Here is a 16,095-nt window from a genome sequence, read left to right on the forward strand (position 1 = left end):
ATCCTGTCTCTTCTGAGGCAATGTCAGTTGATCCAGATCACTTAGTTCATTGATGAACAAGGGAGGTTCAACTTCCCAAGCATCAATGCCAAACAATTTGGCATTCAGCTTCATGATTGCACCAAGAAACTTGGCAGTTTGCTCTTCAGTGACATCCTCATTCTCTTCAGAAGAGGAATACTCATCAGAGCTCATGAAGGGCATAAGGAGGTTCAATGGAATCTCTATGGTCTCTAGATGAGCCTCAGAGTCCTTTGGTTCCTCAGAGGGAAGCTCCTTATTGATCACTGGACGTCCCAGGAGGTCCTCCTCCTTAGGATTCACGTCCTCTCCTCTCCTCAGAGGTTCGGCCATGGCGCTTATGTCAATGGCCTTGCACTCTCCTTTTGGGTTCTCTTCTGTATTGCTTGGGAGAGTACTAGGAGGGATTTCAGTGATCCTTTTACTCAGCTGGCCCACTTGTGCTTCCAGATTTCTAATGGAAGACCTTGTTTCATTCATGAAACTTACAGTGGCCTTAGATAGATCAGAGACTAGATTTGCTAAATTAGAAGCATTTTGTTCAGAGTTCTCTATCTGTTGCTGAGTTGATGATGGAAAAGGCTTGCTATTGCTAAACCTGTTTCTTCCACCATTATTAAAGCCTTGTTGGGGCTTTTGATCCTTCCATGAGAAATTTGGATGATTTCTCCATGTTGAGTTATAGGTGTTTCCATAAGGTTCACCTAAGTAATTTACCTCTGCTATTGCAGGGTTCTCAGGATCATAGGCTTCTTCTTCAGAAGATGCCTCTTGAGTACTGTTGGATGCAGCTTGCATTCCATGCAGACTCTGAGAGATCATATTGACTTGCTGAGTCAATATTTTATTCTGAGCCAATATGGCATTCAGAGTATCAACCTCAAGAACTCCCTTCTTCATAGGCGTCCCATTACTCACAGGATTCCTTTCAGAAGTGTACATGAACTGGTTATTAGCAACCATGTCAATGAGTTCTTGAGCTTCTGCAGGCGTTTTCTTTAGGTGAATGGATCCACCTGCAGAGGTGTCCAGTGACATCTTTGATAGGTCAGATAAACCATCATAGAATATATCCAGGATGGTCCATTCTGAAAGCATGTCAGAAGGACACTTTTTGGTCAACTGTTTGTATCTTTCCCAAGCTTCATAGAGAGATTCACCTTCTTTCTGTCTGAAGGTTTGAACATCAGCTCTAAGCTTGCTCAGCTTTTGAGGAGGAAAGTACTTGGCTAAGAAAGCCGTGACCAGCTTATCCCAAGAGTTCAGGCTGTCTTTGGGTTGAGAATCCAACCATAATCTAGCTCTGTCTCTTACAGCAAAAGGGAAAAGTATGAGCCTGTAGACTTCAGGATCTACTCCATTAGTCTTAATAGTATCACATATCTGCAAGAATTCAGTTAAGAACTGAAAAGGATCTTCAGATGGAAGTCCATGAAACTTGCAGTTCTGCTGCATTAGAGAAACTAATTGAGGTTTCAGCTCAAAGTTGTTTGCTCCAATGGCAGGAATGGAGATGCTTCTTCCATGTAAATTGGAATTAGGTGCAGTAAAGTCACCAAGAATCTTCCTTACATTATTATTATTTTCGGCTGCCATCTCTTCTGCCTGTTCGAAAATTTCTGAAAGGTTATCTCTGGATTGTTGTATTTTAGCTTCTCTTAATTTTCTATTCAGAGTCCTTTCAGGTTCTGGATCTACTTTCACAAGAATGTTCTTATCCTTGCTCCTGCTCATATGACAAAGAAGAAGGCACAGAAAAATAATAATAATAATAGAGATCCTTTATATCACAGTATAGGGATCCCTGTGTGAGTGGAAGAAAAGAGGGGGAGATAAAGAATGTGATGTAAAGGAAGAAACACAACTGTATGGATGGAAGAGATGTGAGATGAGATGTTAGGATATGAATGAATAAATAGAGTAAGATGGGGGAGGGAAAGTTTTCGAAAATATTTTTGAAAAAGAGTTAGTGATTTTCGAAAATGGTTTTTGAAAAATGTTAGTAATTTTCGAAAATTTTTGAAATCAAAAATAAAATTAAAAATAATTAGTTAATTAAAAAGAAGTTTTTGAAAAAGAGAGAAGATATTTTCGAAAATTAGAGAGAGAGAGTTAGTTAGGTAGTTTTGAAAAAGTTAAGAAACAAACAAAAAGTTAGTTAGTTAGTTGAAACAAATTTTGAAAAGATAAGAAGTTAGGAAGTTAGAAAAGATATTTTGAAAAGATATTTTTGAAAAAGATAAGAAGAGAAGACATTTTTAAAAAGATATGATAGAGATTAGTTTTTGAAAAAGATTTGATTTTTGAAATCACAATTAATGACTTGATTCACAAGAAATCACAAGATATGATTCTAGAACTTAAAGTTTGAATTTTTCTTAACAAGCAAGTAACAAACTTCAAATTTTTGAATCAAAACATTAATTGATTATGTTATTTTCGAAAATTTGATATAAAAATAAGAAAAAGATTTTTGAAAAATATTTTTGGAATTTTCGAAAATAACTAAGAATTTTGAAAAAGATTTGATTTTGAAAAAGATTTTGAAAAAGATAAGATTTTCAAATTGAAAATTTGATTTGACTCATGAAAGGAACTTGATTTTTTTAAAAAATTTTGAAAAAGTCAACTCAAATTTTCGAATTTGATGAGAGAAAAAGGGAAAGATATTTTTTTGATTTTTGAAATTTTTATGAAAAACATGAAAATTATGCAATGCATGAAATTTTTAGATCAAAACAATGAATGCATGCAAGAATACTATGAATGTCAAGATGAACACCAAGAACACTTTGAATGCCAAGATGAACATCATAGACACAATTTTGAAAAACTTTTAATGCAAAGAAAACATGCAAGACACCAAACTTAGAATTCTTTAATGCTTACACACTAAGAATTCAAGAATGCATATGATAAACATGAAAAGACACAAACCAAAAAATCATCAAGATCATACAAGAAGACTTACCAAGAATAACTTGAAGATCATGAAGAACACTATGAATGCATGATATTTTCGAAAAATGCAAGATGCATATGCAAGTGACACCAAACTTATAATGTGACTCGAGACTCAAACAAGAAACAGAAAAATATTTTTGATTTTTATGATTTTCTAAATTTTTTTTTTTCGAAAATTTATTGAAAAGGGAAAATAAGGATTCCAAAATCTTTAACATGAATTCCAGGAATCTTGCATTCTTAGTCTAAAGCTTCAGTCCAGAAATTAGACATGGCTCACTAGCCAACCAAGCTTTCAAAGAAAGCTCCAGTCCAAAACACTAGACATGGCCAATGGCCAGCCAAGCTTCAGCATTTAACACGAGAGTATATTGCTCTTGATAACAGATTGCAAGCCTCAGTCCAAATAAATTTAGACATGGCTTTACAGCCAGCCAGGCTTCACATGCTTCATGAAACACTAGAATTCATTCTTAAAAATTTTGAATAAATTTTTGAAAACATTTTTATTTTTTTTTTTCGAAAACAGATGAGAAAATTTTGAAATATTTTTTTGAAAAATTTTTGGAAATAAAATAAAAAGAAAATTACCTAATCTGAGCAACAAGATAAACCGTCAGTTGTCCAAACTCAAACAATCCCCGGCAACGGCGCCAAAAACTTGGTGCAGTTGCCGGATCAAACTTGGCACTGATGTTACCGGACCAAAAGCTTGCCGAAAACTCAAACAATCCCCGGCAACGGCGCCAAAAACTTGATGCACGAAATTGTGATGTCCAGGCTCGAACAATCCCTTGCAACGTGAGCAACTTGGTGCACGTAATCGTGATTACACACTCATAATTTGTCACAACTTCGATACAACTAACCAGCAAGTGCACTGGGTCGTCCAAGTAATACCTTACGTGAGTAAGGGTCGAATCCCACGGAGATTGTTGGTGTGAAGCAAACTATGGTCACCTTGTAAATCTCAGTTAGGTAGATATAAATGGATAATAGTGTTTTCGAATAATAAATAAAAGAATAGGGATAGAGGTACTTATGTAAATCATTGGTAGGAATTTCAGATAAGCGAATAGAGATGCTTTTCATTCCTCTGAACCTCTGCTTTCCTGCTATCTTCATCCAATCTGTCTTACTCCTTTCCATGGCTGGCTTTATGCAAGGGCATCACCGTTGTCAGTGGCTACATTCCCTCCTCTCAGTGAAAGATATGCTCACATGCTCTGTCACAGCACGGCCAATCATCTGTCGGTTCTCGATCATGCTGGAATAGGATTCACCCTCCTTTTGCGTCTGTCACTAACGCCCAGCACTCGCGAGTTTGAAGCTCGTCACAGTCATTCAGTCATTGAATCCTACTCGGAATACCACAGACAAGGTTTAGACTTTCCGGATTCTCTTGAATGCCACCATCATTCTAGCTTACGCCACGAAGATTCCGGTTAGGAGATCTAAGAGATATTCATTCTAGCTTAATTCATGTAGAACAGAAGTGTTTGTCAGGCACGCGTTCATAAGGGAGAAGGATGATGAGCATCACACATAATCATCACCTTCATCATGTTCTTGGGTACGAATGGATATCTTAGAAGCGAAATAAGAAGAATTGAATAGAAAACAGTAGTACTTTGCATTAATCTTTGAGGAACAGCAGAGCTCCACACTTTAATCTATGGAGTGTAGAAACTCTACCGTATGAAAATACATAAGTGAAGGTCCAGGCATGGCCGAGATGGCCAGCCCTTAAACGAGATCAATAGTCTCCTAAGATGAACAATGGAATAAAACTGAGACCAAAGATGATCAAAAAGACTAGTAAAAGGTCCTATTTATAATAAACTAGTCACTAGGGTTTACATGAGTAAGTAATTGATGCATAAATCCACTTCCTGGGCCCACTTGGTGTGTGTTTAGGTTGAGCTTGAGTGTGGCACGTAGAGAGGTCCTCCTTGGAGTTGAACGCCAGTTTTAGTGCCAGTTTGGGCGTTCAACTCTGGTTTTGGCTCCTTTTCTGGCGCTGGATGCCAGATTTGGGCAGAAGGCTGGCGTTGAACGCCGGTTTACGTCGTCTATTCTTGGCCAAAGTATGGACTATTATATATTGCTGGAAAGCCCTGGATGTCTACTTTCCAACTCAATTGGAAGCGCGCCATTTCGAGTTCTGTAGCTCCAGAAAATATACTTTGAGTGCAGGGAGGTCAGAATCCAACAGCATCAGCAGTCCTTTTTCAACCTCTGAATCTGATTTCTGCTCAAGTCCCTCAATTTCAGTCAGAAAATACCTGAAATCACAGAAAAACACACAAACTCATAGTAAAGTCTAGAAATGTGAATTTAACATAAAAACTAATGAAAACATCCCTAAAAGTAACTAGATCCTACTAAAAACATACTAAAAACAATGCCAAAAAGCGTATAAATTATCCGCTCATCAACAACATCTCCCAATCTCAATGAATTTTCCCATTCTTATCTATCTATTTTTTTACAGCTTATTTTTACATTCAGCAATTCCCCATTCCCATTTACATTCAAGTCATTTATGATTCTGCACTTTACTTTCTGCCATTTATATTTCTGCACTTTATTGTTTTTCTTTATATTCTAGTTCATTTACATTCAAGTCATTTACAATTCTGCACTCTATAATCCTATTGATCCGCTTGACTAATTCATCAATTGATTAAAACTGCTCAAATTTACCAATCTCTGTGGATACGATCCCACTCCACTGTGGGTTATTACTTGATGATAATTTTGGTGCGCTTGCCAAAGAACGGACTCACCAATTTTGAATGGGGTGTGAATTCCAATAATCAAGTTTTATGCATAAAACTTGATGACCGGAATTCACACCCCATTATAAAATGAGTGATGAATCCGTTCTTTGGCAAGCGCACCAAATATCGTCAAGTAATAACCCACTAGGAGTGGGGTCGAATCCTACAGAGATTAACGGATTAAGGCAAACAATAGTTAATTGATTATCCTAGTTAGACTATTTAGATTTAAAGTGATAAGCAACAAGGAAATGTAAATGACATGAAAGTAAAGGAAAGCAATAAAGTGCAAGAAAGTAAATAGCAAAGAAAGTAAAGTACAAGAAAGTAAAGTGCTGGAAATATAAAGTGCAGAAAAGTAAATAACTATAAAGTAAATAAAAGAAAGAAAGATAAAATAAGCATTGGGATCAAGAGATATTGCATTCTTCGGATTAATTGATTTCATCTCATCTTCAATCATGCAACTCATTGACCTCTTGGCAATCATGATTGATTGAGCCCCAATCCCTTGGTGACTCAATCTCTCAAATCTTGATCAATAGCCAATTCCTTGGTCTAATTGCTCATGAGAAGAGATAAAGCTTGTTTCCTGATTATACCACACACTTTCCTAGGTTCAAGTAGAGGGAGGATTATATGTCACCTTATCCAAACACCAAAACCCAAATCCTACTCAAGTGTGAGAAAGAATTTCAAGCATGGTTTTATGTTTCCTCTTCCAAGGTTCCCATAAAACCCAACGACATTCAATCTCTTTTCCAGGATAATTGAATGTTAGAATGAAGAACGAAATTCTTTCTAGTAAATCAAAGAGAGATGAAGAGAAGAAGAAGAATAAAAACAATCAATCCATTGAAAAACAATAGAGCTCTCTTTCCCAATGGAAAGAGTTAGTAATTCATAACTAAATTATTTACAAAGTAAGAAAAACAAGAGAAGAAATTGATGGTGAATAGAGAGGGTTCGAAGACTTCCCCCAATCTAGCCATGAGTAATTCTATGAAACTAATGCCTTTATATAGGCTCTCCTAAATTACAAACTTAAACGAAATTAAAAGCAAATTACAATGAAATGAAAACAAACTATTCTAGATGCTTGTTGTGGCCTTGATTGATTGATGAGTGTGGCTTGAATGAGAGTTGGAGTGGGCTTGATTGAAGGTTGGGGGCTGCAGGGAGAAGTTGGCGTGTGGTTCCAAGTGCCACTCCCACTTGATTTTGCCCTTTGGAGTATGACCCACTTTGCAACGCTGAATTGATGGAGTTTTTTGGGCCTTAAATTGAATTTCCACCATAAAGTATTATATATTTTTGGAAAGCCTTAGATGTTAGCTTTCCAACGCTTTTGGAATCAACTCATTTGGACCTCTGTAGCTCAAGTTATGCCCATTTGAAGGTGGATAGGTCAGTCTGTCAGGTAGCCCGGCGTGCCACGCCCACTTCTGGCGTGCCACGCCCCATATGTTGTGAAGCTGGCGTGCCACGCCCAAAACTGGCATGCCACGCCTTAATGATGCACCAAAATCTCCTCTCTGGCCATTTGAACTGGCGTGCCATGCCCAGAATTCCAAGTGGCACGCCCATTATGAAAACAGAGCTGGCGTGCCACGCCTTCGATATCAAGTGGCACGCCCAGGTTTTGCAATGATAATATAATGGCCTTTTGCACCTCTAGTTTTAACGTCCACCCTAGAATGTTATATATCGTTGGAAAGCTCTTAATGTCAGCTTTCCAACGCCACCAAGATCACACCATTTGGACCTCTACAACTCAAGTTATGTTCCTTTGAATATGAAGAGGTCAGGCTGGTAACTCTGTAGTGACGTGTTTTTTTGCATGTTTTCGGGGGTCAATGTCTTCCTCCATTCCAGTGTCAATTATAAAGTGTTATATATGGTTGGAAAGTCCTGGATGTCGACTTTATAATGGAACTAGAATCATCTCATTTGGAGTTGTGTAGCTCAAGATATCTTCATTTGAATAAGAGGAGGTCAGGCTGGCATATGCGCCGGCATGCCACGCCCAATGCTTGGCGTGCCACGCCCATAATGGGGCTCAAAATCACTCCTTTGGAACTTAAGCCTGGCGTGCCACACCCAAAACACCTTGTGGCACGCCCTCTTTGACATCTTGGCTTCACAAACTTGGCGTGCCACGCCCATAGCACCAAGTGGCATGCCGATGTAAAATTCTTCAACCTTCTTTACTGGAATGTTGGCTTGGCGTGCCACGCAAATAGCTTCAAGTGGCACGCCCATTGTTGAAAATTGGTTCAAAAGCTTGTCGTGCCACGCCCAAAGCTTCAAGTGGCACACCCAGCTTCACACGGCCATCCTTATTTGTTGTTTTCCTTCCCCTTTTGTTGCTCTTATCACCTGAAATTCAGCACAACCTATTTCAAAGAAATGTACCATAATATATATCATTTGGTTCATGAAATTGCATTGATAAATGAAATTATGCTCTTTTTATGGTTCTTTTAGATAAGAAAAAGGGTACATGATGCCCTATTATAAAACTTGATGAATCCGTTCTTTGGCAACGGCGCCATAAAACTTGATGACCGGAATTCATCAAGAAACCAACCTCTGGATCCTCAAGTTCCTTCAATGACTACAAGTTCCTCTCCGAATTCAACCAAAACCAATTCTATGGTTGGGTGAGTGAGAGGGAGATCATTCCAAAAGTTGGTTCCAATTAGGGACGAACGAGCACATTGAAATCAACATTGAGATCAACAATAGAGGTTGGTCACTTCTATGCAACCCACCAAGGAAAGTGGTAGAGAGCTTGGTGAGGGAATTCTATGCCAACGCAGTGCCTCAACCAGGGCAACAATATGGCTACATTAGCTATGTAAGGGGGAAGTCCATTGACTACACTCCCTCTAGCATAGAAAGGATGCTAATTGTGAAGAGGACAAGCTCCACTCGGAGCTATGAAGAAAGAATGAAGCAGCAAGACCCTGGGTTCGATGAGATCCTAAATGAGATTTGTGTGATGCATGTGCGTTGGATCAATGACAAGGATGGGGTACCTAATCAATTAAGGAGAAGAGATTTGAGCCCCAAGCTAGAGGGTGGCTAGAATTTGTGAGGAGGTCCCTAATCCCCACATCCAACACTTCAGAGGTGACCAAGGAGAGAGCTATACTTATCTACAGCATCATGAAAGGAGAGAACATCAATGTGGGGGAGATGATTGCCAACAACATCAACAAAGTGCTGAAAAGCACCAGTGACAACACAAGGTTGGCATTCCCCAGCATTATACAGAGGCTATGTGATAAGGCTGGAGTTGAAAAGATCATTGATGAAGTGCTTCTGAAGCAAGACAAGTTCATAACTGCCAAAAAGATGGCCAAGGTGGTGGCTGTTCACCCACTCCACAGGGCCAGAGAACGAAGAGCTCAGACCCATGAACAAGAAGAAGAAGAAGAAGAGGAGGCAGAAGAGTAACCTCAATTCCTGGCACTTCAACCACCACCACAATATCAATATCAGCAATTTCCAGAGGGATTCAACTGGGAGCAACTTGATGAGCGGATAATTTATACGCTTTTTGGCATTGTTTTTACATAGTTTTTAGTATGATTTAGTTATTTTTCAGTATATTTTTATTAGTTTTTAAATAAAAATCACATTTTTGGACTTTACTATGAGTTTGTGTGTTTTTCTGTGATTTCAGGTAATTTCTTGTTGAAATTGAGGGACTTGAGCAAAAATCAGATTCAGAGGTTGAAGAAGGACTGCAGATGTTGTTGGATTCTGACTTCCCTGCACTCAAAGTGGATTTTATGGAGCTACAGAACTCAAATGGCGCGTTCTCAATTGCGTTGGAAAGTAGACATCCAGGGCTTTCCAGCAATATATAATAGTCCATACTTTGCCCGAGTTTAGATGACGTAAATTGGCGTTCAACGCCAGTTCCATGTCGCATTCTGGAGTTAAACGCCAGAAACAGGTTGCAAAGTGGAGTTAAACGCCAGAAACAGGTTACTGATGCCAGGGCATTTTGGCCAGTTTCACTGATCTTTTCTTTACTGTTTTTAAGGTAGTTTCATGCATTTTCTTAGGAAATAAGCTTGTTTTGGGTAGATATTCACTTACATCTTGATTCAAGCAAACATTGTGAATTTTGAATGATTTCATGAGAATTATGCATAAATTGAATGATAAATTGGATGATGCATGATCCCATGATTAAGAGCAATACTTTGATGCACTTTTTTTGATTGATTTCAGGCCAAAAGAAGAAGAGAAGAGCCATGTTAGTGGCTACGTTAGTTACACTAACGTGGGCACTAACGTGGAAGGAAGGAAAGCCACAATGTTAGTGAGAAAAGTTAGTGGCATTAACTTTGAAGAAAGGAAATGGAGCCAACGTTAGTGACACTTAACACTATCACTAACGTTGGATCAAGCTCATAAGTGGCCACGTTAGTCACCACGTTAACTTAGTTAACGTAACCTCTAACGTTAAGAAGAAAGGGGGGGGGGGGGGAAGCCAACGTTAATGACATTCAACATTATCACTAACGTTGCCCAAGTTACATTAAGCCACGTTAACTCCCACGTTAACCTAGTTAACGTGGAAGCTAACGTGAGGAAACAAGGTGGTCGACAACGTTAGTGACACCAAACATTGTCACTAACGTTGGAAGGAACCCCACACAATCCCCAAGAAGCCACGTTAACTCCCAAGTTAACGTGGAAGTTAACGTGAAGAAGAAGAAGTTGTCGACAACGTTAGTGACACCAAACATTGTCACTAACGTTGCCAACACAAGCCACAAAGAGCCACATTAACTCCCACGTTAACTTAGTTAACGTGGTAGTTAACGTGGGCAAAAGTCCCACCTGGCAGCTTGACCATGCCTTCTTCAAACATGCATAACTTGAGCCACAAAGCTTCAAATGAGGTGATTCCAGTGGCATTGGAAAGTAGGATTCTAGAGCTTTCCAAGCATATATAGCACTACATGGTTGACACTAAATTTGAGGGAGAAAACCTGCCCCGAAAGTGCAATGATGAACATGGTATCAGCCTGTATTTTGGCCAACTGACCTCTTCACCTTCCAAGAAGTATAACGCGAGTTGTAGAGCTCCAAATGATGCGCTTCCAAAGGCATTGGAAAGTAGACATCCAGGGCTTTCCAACAATATATAATAGTATGGGGTGGACACTAAGTTTGAGCTTCAGAAACAGGAAAATCGCTAGCATTATTGGCAATCAACATTTCCAGTAACGTTGGCATATATGCCAGCGATCATGTCCACTTCAAAGGAGCATAACTTGAGCTACAGAGGTCCAATTGAGGTGATTCTAGTTGCGTTAGAAAGCTGACATTCATAGCTTTCCAACGATATATAATATTTTATAGTGGGCATGAAATTTGAGAACAAACAAGAGGCATCTTTTAAGCCCCAAAAACACCAACTGGGCAGCAAGTGCAACGTTAGCCACAATAACTTTAGCACTAACTTTAGCACCTGGGCCTCAACTTAACTCACTTCTCTCTCAAGTCCACTTCAAAGCTCAAGCAAGCAAGCCCACAATTGTCAACCAATCAGGACCACAAGAAGCATCTAAAATAGGAATTTTCATTTTATTGTAATTTGCTTTTATTTTCATTTTGTAATTTAGGAGAGCCTATATAAAGGCCTTAGTTTTTACATTCAAAGCATTCTGGAATTCTGGAGAATTGAAGGAAGGGGGAGAGAGTGAAGACCAATTCGAACTTCTGTGAATTGGCACACTCCAAGGGGAGTGGGTCTTCGGACCCCTCCCCTCAACCACTCTTCTTCCTTTTCTCTTCTTTTCTTCCTTAGGAGTAGTTTCATTTTAGTTGTAATTTTTATTTATGAATTTTGAAGTTTTATTTTTAGTTTTTATCTTCATCTTTACTTTTCTGCACTTTCTTTCTTTTCTATTTTTGTAGAACAATGACCAACTAACTCTTTACATTGGGTTAGAGAGCTCTATTGTGATTCAATGGATCAATTGTAGTTCTTATTCTTCTTCTTCTTTCTTTTCTCTTGATTTTACTTGAAAGCTTTCGATCTTCATCCAATTGGGTAGTTATCTTGGAAAAGAAACTATTCATACTTGGATCTCTTCTGAACCTTGGAAGAGGAATGAAGAGATCAAGCTAGAAATGCTTTCTCATGCTGGACCAAATTGGGTTTGGATGGATATGTGACTATAATCCTCTCAATGCTTGATTTGGGAAATGCATGTGGTATAATCAGTGACCATACTTCATCTCTTCTCATGAGCAATGGACCAAGGAATTGGCTATTGATCAAGATTTGAGAGATTGAATTACAAGAAATTGTAATTCAATCACTTAAGATTGCCAAGGAGATCAGTGAGTGCATTGATTGAGGAAGAGATGAGAATGAACATGATCCGGAGGATTGCAATATCTCTTGATCCCAATATTCATTTTGTTTATAGTTCTTACATTTACTTTTCTTGTCATTTTATTTTTCTGCACTTTATTGCTTTCTTTACTTTTCTGTCAATTTCCATTTCCTTGTTACTTATCACTCCATTATGATTCGTCTAACTAGGATAATTAATCAACCATTGATTGCTTAATCCGTTAATCTCTGTGGGATTCGACCTCACACTATAGTGAGTTATTACTTGACGACAATTCGGTACACTTGCCGAAGGGAGATTTGTTGAGAGACAAGTTTTCCGTGCATCAGTTACAAACTGGCGTTCAACTCCAAGGGAAGCCTCTACACGTGTAAAGCTCAATGCTCAACCCAAGCACACATCAAGTGGGCCCTAGAAGTGGATTTCTGCATCATTTACTCATTTCTGTAAACCCTAGTAACTAGTTTAGTATAAATAGGACTTTTTACTATTGTATTTAGATCTTCGGATCATCTTTGATCAGTTTTATGCTATCTTAGACCTTTATGGGGGCTGGCCATTCGGCCATGCCTGGACCTTGTTCTTATGTATTTTCAACGGTAGAGTTTCTACACACCATAGATTAAGGTGTGGAGCTCTGCTGTTCCTCATGAATTAATACAAAGTACTATCCTTTTTCTATTCAATTCAAGCTTATTCTGATTCTAAGATATTCATTCGCGCTTCAATATGAATGTGATGATCGTGACAGTCATCATCATTCCCAACCTATGAACGCGTGCCTGACGACCACTTCAGTTCTACCTTAGATTGAATGAATATCTCTGGGATTTCTTAATCAGAATCTTCGTGGTATAAGTTAGAATCCATGGATGGCCATTCTTGATATCCGGAAAGTCTAAACCTTGTCTGTGGTATTCCGAGTAGGATCTGGGAAGGGATGGCTGCGACGAGCTTCAAACTCGCGAGTGCTGGGCATAGTGACAGACGCAAAAGGATAAATGGATCCTATTCCAGTATGATCGAGAACCGACAGATGATTAGCCATGCAGTGACAGCGCATTGGACCATTTTCACTGAGAGGACAGGATGTAGCCATTAACAACGGTGATGCCTAACATACAGCTTGCCATAGAAAGGAGTATGAATGATTAGATGAAGACAATAGGAAAGCAGAAGTTCAGGAGGAACAAGCATCTTCATACGCTTATCTGAAATTCTCACCAATGAATTACATAAGTATCTCTATCTTTAATTTACGTTTTATTTATCTTTTAGTTATTAAATCTCCATAATCAATTGAATCCGCCTGACTGAGATTTATAAGGTGACCATAGCTTGCTTCAAGCCGACAATCTCCGTGGGATCGACCCTTAATCACGTAAGGTTTATTACTTGGATGACCCAGTGCACTTGCTGGTTAGTTGTGCAAAGTTGTGACAAAGAACTAAGATTATGAACGTGTGTATTAAGGTTTTAGCGCTGTTACCAAGGTATGAACCATCACGATTTCTGCGCACCAAGTTTTTGGCGCCGTTGCCGGGGATTGTTCGAGTTTGGACAACTGAAGGTTCATTTTGTTGCTCAAATTAGGTAATTTTATTTTAATTTTAAGCTTTTTGTTTTTATTATTTTTATTTTCGAAAATTCTTCAAAAAAAAAAATTTATGTTCTTCAGAATTTTTAAGAAGGAATTCTAGAGTTTCATGAAGCATATTAAAGCCTGGCTGGCTGTAAAGCCATGTCTAATTCATTTGGACTGGGGCTTCCACTTATCAGCATAGAATGAAGTTGGATGAAGTATCAGCTGCTGTATGTCTGATTTGTATCTGCTAAAGCTTGGCTGGCCATTGGCCATGTCTAGTGTTTTGGACCGGAGCTTTCACTGAAAGCTTAGCTGGCTAGTGAACCATGTCTAATTCCTGGACTGGAGCTTTAGACTAACAGTGCAAGATTCCTGGAATTCCTATTAAAAATTTTGAAATCCTTATTTTTCTTTTTCTAATTAAATTTTCGAAAAATATACAAAAAAAATTTAATAAAATCATAAAATCAAAAATAATTTGATGTTTCTTGCTTGAATCTAGTGTCAAGTCATAAGTTTGGTGTCAATTGCATGTTTATCTCTTTCTTGCATTTTTCGAAAATCTATGCATTGCATTCTTCATGATCTTCAAGTTGTTCTTGGTAAGTCTTCTTGTTTGATCTTTAAAATTTCTTGTTTTGTGTCTTTTCTTGTTTTTCATATGCATTTTCAATTTGTTAGTGTCTAAAGTTTGAAAATTTCTAAGTTTGGTGTCTTCCATATTTTCTTTTATTGAAAATTTTCAAAAATACATACTTGATGTTCATCATGATCTTCAAAGTGTTCTTGGTGTTCATCTTTGCATTCAAGGTGTTCTTGCATGTTTCCTTTGTTTTGATCCAAAATTTTCATGCATTGAGTTGTTTTGATGTTTTTCTCTTGTTAAAATTCAAAAATCAAAAAAATAATTTTCCCTTATTTTCTCATAAATTTTCGAAAATTTGAGTTGACTTTTTTAAAACCTTTTAAAATTTAGTTGTTTCTTATGAGTCAAATCAAATTTTCAATTTAAAAATTCTATCTTTTTCAAATCTTTTTCAAAAATCAAATCTTTTTCATTTTTTCTTTCATAAATTCGAAATTTTCAAAATTTATTTTCAAAATATTTTTCTTATTTCTATTTCATATTTTCGAAATTAATGCTAACAATTAATGTGATTGATTCAAATTTTTTAAGTTTGTTACTTGCCTATTAAGAAAGGTCCAATCTTTAAATTTTAAAATCATATCTTTTTGTTTCTTGTTAGTCAAGTAATCAACTTTAATTTTCAAAATCAAATTTTTTTTAAATTTCTTTTTCAAATCTTTCTCAAAATAAGTTTCAATCACATCTTTTTCAAAATCAATTTCAAAATCTTTTCTAACTTCTTTGCTAACTTCTTATCTTTTCAAAAATCAAGTTTCAAATCTTTTTCAATCAATCTTATCTTTTTGTTTGATTCTTATCTTTTTCAAAACTACCTAACTAACTCTCTCTTTCTAATTTTCTAAAATCCCTTCCCTCTTTTTCAAAATTCCTTTTTAATTAACTAATTATTTTAAACTTTAATTTAATTTAATTTCATTTTTTTTAATTTTCGAATTATAACTTTGATTTTAAATTAAAAACAAAAAATTATTTTTTTATTTTATTTAATTTTCGAATTCTCTCATCTCTCATCCCCTTCTATTTAATTATTCATCTACTAACACCACTCTTTCACCCAGGAATTCAAACTCATTCCTCACCCTTGTGTTTGGATTCTTATCTTTTCCTTCCTCCATTATTCTCTTCTTATACTTACATAAGGAATCTCTATACTGTGACATATTTCTGTTTTCTTCTTTTTCATATGAGCAGGAACAAGGATAAGAACATTCTTGTTGAAGCTGATCCTGAACCTGAAAGGACTCTGACGAGGAAGCTAAGGGAAGCTAAAGCACAACTCTCTGGAGAAAATCTGACAGAAATTTTCAAAAAAGAAGGAGACATGGCCCAAAATAATAACAATGCAAAGAAGATGCTTGGTGACTTCACTTCACCAAATTCCAATTTACATGGAAGAAGCATCTCAATCCCTGCCATTGGAGCAAACAACTTTGAGCTGAAACCTCAATTAGTTTCTCTGATGCATGATGCACGGAAAACATGTCTCATAACAAATTTCCTTCGGCAAGTGTACCGAATTTGTCGTCAAGTAAAAACTCACAATAGAGTGAGGTCGAATCCCACAAGGATTGATTGATCAAGCAACTTTAATTAGAGGAATGTTCTAGTTGAGCGAATCCAGTATTTGAGTTTAGAATTGCAGAAAATAAAATGGCGGGAAGGTAAATGACTGAAAAAGTAAATGCTAGAATTAAAGAACTG

The 16,095-nt window shown here is 37.3% G+C and overlaps 1 non-coding gene across 1 annotated transcript; it reads left to right on the plus strand.

The window, feature by feature from the left end:
• Window positions 1–1,113: 1,113 nt before the first annotated feature.
• On the plus strand, window positions 1,114–1,221 carry LOC148564280 (small nucleolar RNA R71). Its single transcript, XR_015885073.1, has one exon. It is a non-coding gene; the product is annotated as a small nucleolar RNA R71 (small nucleolar RNA).
• Window positions 1,222–16,095: the final 14,874 nt, after the last annotated feature.

The sequence above is a fragment of the Arachis ipaensis genome, chromosome B5 (genome assembly GCF_059453495.1).
Source record: "Arachis ipaensis isolate K30076 ecotype BB chromosome B5, ASM5945349v1, whole genome shotgun sequence".
In the NCBI taxonomy this organism is placed as follows: Eukaryota; Viridiplantae; Streptophyta; class Magnoliopsida; order Fabales; family Fabaceae; genus Arachis; species Arachis ipaensis.